This window comes from Danio rerio, chromosome 2 (assembly GCF_052040795.2).
Source record: "Danio rerio strain M-AB ecotype USA chromosome 2, GRCz13ab, whole genome shotgun sequence".
In the NCBI taxonomy this organism is placed as follows: Eukaryota; Metazoa; Chordata; class Actinopteri; order Cypriniformes; family Danionidae; genus Danio; species Danio rerio.
The window spans coordinates 14,680,112-14,688,454 of NC_141022.1; the positions used below are offsets into that span (position 1 = coordinate 14,680,112).

The 8,343-nt window shown below is 45.5% G+C and overlaps 1 long non-coding RNA gene across 1 annotated transcript; it reads left to right on the forward strand.

The window, feature by feature from the left end:
- The first annotated feature begins 2,263 nt into the window (after positions 1 to 2,263).
- LOC137489878 (uncharacterized) lies at positions 2,264 to 4,629 on the forward strand. The gene is made up of 3 exons (XR_015478318.1): positions 2,264 to 2,337; positions 2,412 to 2,544; positions 2,614 to 4,629. It is a non-coding gene; the product is annotated as an uncharacterized LOC137489878 (long non-coding RNA).
- The last annotated feature ends 3,714 nt before the right edge of the window (positions 4,630 to 8,343 follow it).

Consider the following 8,343-nt stretch of genomic DNA (forward strand, 5'->3'; position numbering starts at 1 on the left):
CTTTAACACACCTAATTTATGAATAATTTGAAATTCTTCATTATTTTTTTCTTTTTTAATTTGTTTGCTCCTGTTTATGGCAAAGTCTCTAACTTTAAATTTAAAAAGCTCCCAGCTAGAGCAAGGATCTTTTTCCATATTACTTAAAGTACGCTTAGCCAGCTGAGATACATAATCATTGAATGGGGTGTCTTCCAATAAGGAATTATTAAATTTCCAGTAGCCTCTTGTATTGTTGGGCATCCTATTTTGTTTAAGGTCCAGATAAATTAACATGTGATCAGTAAACGGAGAAAAGCGATGATTAACAGAAAAAACATCTTTTAAAATAGCATGGGAAACTAAAAAGAGATCAATTCTGGCCTTAAGTGATCCAGATTTGTTGGACCAAGTAAAGCCACTCCTGTCATTATTGAAAAAACGCCATACATCAACAACTGAAATATTTTCACATAACCAAAAAATAATATTATCAGCGTTAGTTGTTGTTCTAGAAGGAAATCTGTCTTGAAGGTCATCTGGAGTTTCATTAAAATCACCAGCTATAATAACATAAGCATTAATATAACGCCTCTGAATATTAATAAGTTTGGTACCCAATTGTTTGAACATAAATACATTGGCGCTTCTTGTGTTGTGTCCATAAACATTACATAAAATGAAAATCACATTTTCGATTTTACAAACTAAGACGATCCATCTACCCTCATCAGATATTAAATATTCTAAAATGTCACCTTTAAATTTGTGAGTCAAAATTAAAGCACCAGCTGAACGGTTAGAACCATGACTCATATAAATTACATTTCCCCGCTGCGTTTGCCAAAATTTTTTATCTGACTCAACAGAATGGCTTTCTTGGACAAAAATAAAATCTGCATTAGTACGCTTACAATACAAAAATAAAGCTTTCCTTTTCGTATGATCTCTTAAACCACGAACATTAAGAGAGGCTAGAGTAAACGAAGAAAATTCAAAGGAACACATAACAAACAAGAGAATTCAATGCAGTGCAACAAAAACCAGCAGAACCGCTGGCAACAGTAAGAGTTCTTTGGCTAAGAAGCTGACTAAACTCCTTTGAACAGGGTAGAAGGTGATTAATCGGTAACGTTTCCATGGTATCCAAAAAATAAAAAATAAATTTAAACTGCATTATGCAAATTAAGGGAAGAAAAAAAAGTCTCACGGACTTCATTCAATTTACAGTTTATGAGGCCTCAATCTTCTGTCCATCAATGAACGCAAAGGGACCAGAGAAGGATGCTTTCTTACCCTCCTCTCTTGCTTTTTTGACGATTGGCCATAACTTTGCACGCGCAGCAGCATCTACGGGAATCAATGCTTCTGAAAGGCGTAAGCGAGATTCTTTCAAATATGCGTTGTCCTTCGCCGCCTTCCAGACGTTGTCTCGGATTGATCTTGTAGAGAACCTGATAATGATGCTTCGCTGACCTCCGTCCTGGTTACGTCTCCCGACACGGTGCATAACATCTAATGCATCGCTGAGCTTGCCGCCAATGTCAGGTGCCACACGTTCCAGAATATTCAAAACAATAGGGTGTAGATTCTCATTCTTGGTTTCGGGAACCCCATGCACTTTTAAACACCAGCGCCGACTGTATCTCTCAAGCTGCTCAATTCGAGATCTGACATCCTTATCAGAAGTCTGAAGCTCTGTAATGTCACTTGTAATTTTGCAAATTTTTTCCGATTGTTCCTTGACATCAGAAACAAGCTTATGCACCTCCAACGACAGATTGTCGACGGCTTTCGTTGTAGCATCAGCCGAAGTCTCAATAGCGGTCAATTTCTGTAAAGTAGCGTCCTGTTTAACAGACAATGTATGGATGGCATTCAAAATGTCGGTGAACTCCCCACTAATTTCAGGCTTCTTCTTGGGTTTTTTAGGTGGAGGACTTTTTGCTGGACTCGCAGGCAGGGGTGTCGCCAAACCAAGTTTTTCATGATCAAAGGGAGCAGGGTGATCAGCAAGTGCCTCGAATCTGTTGCTCAGGCCGACTTCAACCTCTGCGCCAACTTCGACATCCATGACTTTAGCTAAATCACGTCTTCTCCTTCCCATTTAAGAGAAAATCGGTGCAACAATGCAGAAACTATATTAAGCAGATACCGAAAACGAACAAAAAACAAAGATTAATGCTAACTGATTAATCACATTACTACCACTACCGCCAGAACGAAAATCACACGGCTATCCACCATGACGCCATTTTGGCCATCCAGGATTTGGGTGTGTGTTGTGTACTGAAGCACCGCTTGTGCGTCACTACCGGAGTCCCGCTGGTCCCGCCTCTGCCCCTTCCGTTCCTGCAGGTAGACATTGTTTTGCTTTCCCTTTAGCGTCGGGTTGCGTAGTGGTTTTTAACTGGCTGTATTTAATTTCTTAGCATCTGCGGATCAGATTGGCTGTAACCTGTGTTGCTGTCACCCCAGCTGGATCGCTTTTGTAATTCCTGGGCTGTGTTTTAATCTACAACTGCGTCCGTGAGCGCGGGTTGCTAAGTGACTTGCATACTAGAGGTATGTACGTTACGCTTTTAAGAATTATGCACCGATCTGTCCAGCGACTTAATGTCTTGTCCTTTTTAGGAAGAATAACTGCGTGTGGGCACGCCGAGGGAGCAACATTAGTGATATTGCTGTTTTTTTACAGACGACTGCTTTCTAGACTGCTGCTTTATATTGCTGCTTTATAAACTGCTGCTTCATACTGCCGCTTTACAGACCACTGCTTTCTTTTTAAACCACTATTGATCGCTGATTTGATACGGCTGCATATTGCTGCTTGGAGTCCGTTTGCTGTGTGCTTCCCTTTTTCTGATGCCGGATTAATGTGCGAGCCTCAACGTAAAGATGCCTACTATAGTGCTGTGAATAACAGACTCAAATTGCCTTCACATGGAGTACTTGCACACGAGTAGTAGCCGATACATTTTTAGTGCGTGGATTCATTTTGTGCTTTCTGGGTTTCATTATTTTTCTTTTTGTACCTAATTCATTGTTTGATTTGTGCTTCCTGTGGGAAATTTATTCTTTTTGAGTTAATTGATTTATTATTATTAATATTACTGTTTTTTTGAGTTTCTATTGCAAGGAGATTTTTATGAATCTCTCTTGGGGAATTTCTGTGTTCTTTTGTGTGAGATTGTGACTTTACAATTGTTAATTGTCATTTTTGTTTTGTAGGAGCTGAGGCTTCCAGGCAGGCCGTTAGTTGTCCATCGTGCGGTGGTGGGATACGACACTGAGTGCAGTGTGTGTGTTGTGTGCTCACGTATGCTTGTGTGCGTGTGTGTGGTGCACTTGCGGTAAGACCATTTGTAATTTTGTAGAGTTTGGTGCTACGTAACTAGCTTACCTGCCACTGGTAAGCCTCTACTCCTCCTCTTGTTGTTATTTATGTGATTGTGCGGCTACTTTCAGCTATCAAGCTTTTTAAAAGTGATTTATATTGGATAATTAAGGAAAATAAAGTATTTTTGTATTTTTGGTATTCACGTCTCATGCCTTTTCTTCACACAAAGAACCTGTTAATTTCCCTGTGATCAGGGTGGCGTAGTCAGCTTTAATTTAGTATTTTTCTCCCAACTTACCGCTCCGCTACACTTGCAAAAGGCACATATTGTGTCAAAACATTTAAAATATGAAACAAAAGCTAGTTTTACCTTCAAACAACACAACTTGCAAACAGGTATATGAGCTCTTTCAGTTAATCATTACACAATGGACAACAAAATACAAAATATAGAAGTCAGTGCACCACCATTGCTTGTCATTGTAGCCTATTGCCAGTGCCATTTGTTGTCTTTCTATTTGAGCTGTCAAATTTGCCTTTTTGCAAAGAATTGGATCCAAAATTTGAAATGCTTTGATTAAAAAATTCATCATTGTCATTCATTTCATGACAATTTTCAAACTGTGGCTGAAAACTGAAATTCTGTAAAAACAGACAAAAGTAATAAAATACTATAAATATAAAGAAAACACATTTAAACCAATGTACGGTCAAATCTATTGGGAGTATAGGACATAGCCACTATTGACCTCCATCCATGCTGGCACAGAACAACACAGACATTCCATCGTTTTTATAAGGTTTGCAGACTGATTGCTACTTGAAGATTTGTGTGAAGGAGTGTCAAACCGCTGCTTCAGTGAATTCAAACTGATCTTGGTAGTGTCTAATGGTTAGGAATAGATGGTTTCTGTTTGGTTACCATAGCTAAAACAATGGAGTTTGGACTGCTTGAATGACATCTGTGTTAACTGTTTTGAAAAATGGTGAGGAAAATGTGTCAAACCAATGAGAAAAGGTTTACACATTTGCAAGACTTGTCTTCTGCTCTACTGAGATAGTGAAAATGAAAATGAAGTGGATCCTAGTTTCTTTAATCAGGTCAAAGCAAACAAGAAAAGCTGTAATCATTAGACAATGGACAACAAAAAACAAAATACAGAACTCAGTGTGAAGTTCTGTGTGAAGTCTATTTGGGCTGTCAAATTTGCCTTTTTGCAAAGAATTGGATCCAGAATAAGAAATGCTTTGATTAAACTTATATTGAATTCATAACATTTTTCAAACTGTGGCTAAAAACTGAAATAACGTAAAAAAAAAAAAAAAAAAAAAAAAAAATATATATATATATATATATATATATATATATATATATATATATATATATATATATATATATATATATATATATATATAAATTAAAAAGCAGAAAAAAGAACAAAATATATAAAATACTGTAAATATTAGAAAAACACATGTATACCAATATACAGTCAAATCTATTAGGAGTATAGGACATAGCCACTATTGACCTCCTCCATCCATGCTGGCACAGAACAACACAGACCTTCCACCATTTTTAATGTTTGCAGACTGATTGCTAGGTGAAGATTTGGTGAAGGAGTGTCAAACCGGTGCTTCAGTGAATTCATACTGATCTTGGTAGTTCCGCTTCGGTTAGGGAACTTCAGTGCTATAGAGCGGATTTGATTTGAAATCCACGGAATGGAAGGATTCGGATCAGAAGCCGCTTGTCTGGAGAGTATTGAACGGGCCAATGAATGAAATGATTTGGCAGTGTAAGCTTGCGCAGGTGTGCTGCATCGCCAATTATCCCAGCATATAAGCACACCTGGAGCGAGCAAACGCCATCCTTTTCGCTTCAGATCCTTTCTGAGTGAGTGGATGAGGGTTCTTCTTGCTATTCAACACTTCAGAGCGAACGAGTGTCTCCCGGTCCAGAGTGGGTTTTTGCGGCGGCAGACGGTCGAGCTGGGTTTCTCCCTTGCCTGCGGTTCTTTGGGTACGGTCCTCCAGAGCGGTGCATATTGTTGAAACTTTCCTAAAAGAGCAACACAGTCGTGCAGCACGTCCTTTTTTAGGATGGCGCTCCGACTGTGCGTTTCTGGATGCAGGGGTTTCCTGGCTCCGGATGATGGACACGATCACTGAATTGCATGTCTGGGGGTCCAGCGTGTTTATGCGGTGCTCACGGGCGGTTCATGTCGTCATTGCGATGCCATGACCATTGCACAGTTAAGATCGCGGCTAACTTTCGTAAGAGAGCTAGCCACCCCAGTTGCCTTCTGTTCTAAAAAAGCAGCGGGCGCTCGGGCAGATCTGAGGGTTCCAGTGGGAGATAATCCGCCGCCCATGGGCTCGCGGACCTCTTGCTCCTCACGGCGCTCCATCCTAGCTTCGGGCAGTGGGAGTGATCTGTCTAACCAGATGGTAGCTCTCATGCTCGCTGACACCGGAGATCAGATGTCCTCCGTGGCATCGGAGGGTGGGCTTTCACTGTCCGATGAGGATCCGGACCCGCTCGCCCCCTCCGGGCAGGTGAGCGCCGTCAAATCGGATCCTGAAGCGGACATGTTAGCCGTGCTTTCCCGGGTTGCTTCGTGGGGTTGGAGCTGGTTCAACCCCCAGCTCTGCGGCCGGACCGACTAGATGAGTGCTACGTAGAAGACCAGAAGGCGAAGCCTTCAAAGCCTCTCGTCCCCTTCTTCTCGGAAGTGCACAGTAGGCTCACGCAGTCTTGGAGGACACCTTTCTCTGCCCGTGCTGCGTGTCCCTCCGCCCTCACTGCCCTTGACGGCGGAGCTGCCAGAGGGTATGAGGCGATCCCGTCAGTGGAGTGCGCTATTGCGATCAATCTTTGTCCGCGTGGTGCCTCTATGTGGCGGGGTTTGCCCCGCCTCCCGTCCAAAGCCTGTAGGTTGTCTGCCTCCCTCGGGGCCAGAGCTTATAAGGCTGCGGGCTAGGCTGCTTCTGCTTTGCACGCGATTGCCACCTACCAGCGCTACCAAGTGCAGGCGCTGGCCGAGCTGCACGAGGGCAGGTCTAACCCAGGCTTATTACATGAGCTGCGCACCGCGACCGACTATGCTCTTCGGACTACTAAGTCCGCCGTGTGTGCGCTGGGGAGGACTATGTCCACACTTGTGGTTCAGGAATGACACCTCTGGTTAAACCTGGCCGATATGCGCGATGTTGACAAAGTTCACTTTCTTGACTCGCCCATATCCCAGGCTGGCCTGTTCGGCGACACCGTCGTTAAATTCACCCAGGAATTTAAGGCGGTGAAAGAGCAGTCGGATGTGATGGGCAATGTCATCTATCGGCTCCGGCCAAGCGGGCGCGGCATACACCCCGAAAGCAGGCAGCCCCCCCTGCCCAGGGCGCCGTTAAGTCCGGCAAACGGACCGCGAAGCATCCCTGAGACAGGCCATCCGGAGAAGAGGAAACTTGCTCTTTCCCTGCTGGAGGGCGGGGCCCCGATAACAACGGTACTTTTTAGTGCCACCAAAACATCAATCAAAGAGAACTTTTCCCCTTCCCCGGATGTGACAGCAAGATTTCTTCCATTCCGGGACGCGCTGCATTCCAGCTCGCAGATTCTACGTGCTTCGCCAGTGGCTCACGAGCACTGGGGGGACAGTCTGACTTCCCTCAGCCCTCCAGCCCCCTCTCCGGAGTCAGGGTGCGGAGCCAGAGTGAATCGCTCTCCTCCAGCTCTTTCGCGGGACCCTCGTGCTTCCCGGATCAGCACACCCACTCCGCGCTGCCCCACCGCTGGTACGTCAGCGATTGTTGCGATGACTCCATTAGCGAGGGCTCTGCCTGCCTGGTTAGCGCGGGACAGCCCCTCGCGGTGGCTCATACCCACAATCAGACTCGGTTACGCGATTTAGTTCGCGAAACGGCCCCCCAAGTTCACGGGCGTGTATTTCTCCAGGGTCAACCCCTTGTCCGCCCCTGTCTTGCGAGAGGAGATTGCTGCTCTCCTGGCGAAGGGTGCAATCGAGCCAGTTCCTCCAGCCGAAATGAAGAGTGGGTGTTACAGCCCATACTTCATCGTACCCAAAAAGAGCTGTGGGTCACGACCAATCCTAGATCTGCACGTTTTGAACAGCTGTCTGCACAAGCTGCCGTTCAGAATGCTCACGCAGAGGCGCATACTCCAATGCGTTCGTCCTCGGGATTGGTTTGCAGCCATAGACCTGAAGGACACGTATTTCCATGTCTCCATTCTTCCACGCCACCGCCAATTTCTGGCAGTACAAGGTCCTCCCCTTCGGGCTCTCTCTGTCTCCGCTGGTCTTCACCAAACTCACGGAGGGTGCCTTAGCGCACCTTCGGCTCGCGGGCATCCGCATACTCAATTATCTCGACGACTGGCTAATTTTAGCCCACTCACGGGAGCAATTGAATGTGCACAGGGACAAGGTGCTTCGGCATCTACGCCTACTGGGGCTTCAGGTCAACCGAGAAAAGAGCAAACTCGCCCCCGTGCAGAGAATCTCTTTTCTCGGGATGGAGCTGGACTCGATCACCATGGTAGCGCACCTCTCCGAGGAACGCGCTCGCCTGTTGCTGAACTGTCTGAGGGAGCTTGACAGCAAACTAGTTGTCCCACTGAAGTTCTTTCAGAGGCTCCTGGGGCATATGGCATCCGCAGCCGCCGTCACGCCGCTCGGATTTCTCCATATGAGACCACTTCAGCACTGGCTTCATGATCGGGTCCCAAGACGCGCATGGCACGCAGGCACACACCGGGTCTCTGTTACTGCGATGTGTTGCCACACCCTCAGCCCTTGGAGCGACCCCTCGTTCCTACAGGCCGGTGTGCCTCTAGGACAGGAGTCCAGCCATGTTGTTGTTTCAACAGATGCTTCCAACACGGGTTGGGGGGCCGTGTGTCACGGGCATACGGCTGCCCTGTGGAAGAGTGCCCAGTTGCATTGGCATATCAATCTCCTAGAGCTGTTGGCAGTGTTCCTCGCTCTCCACCGCTTTTTACC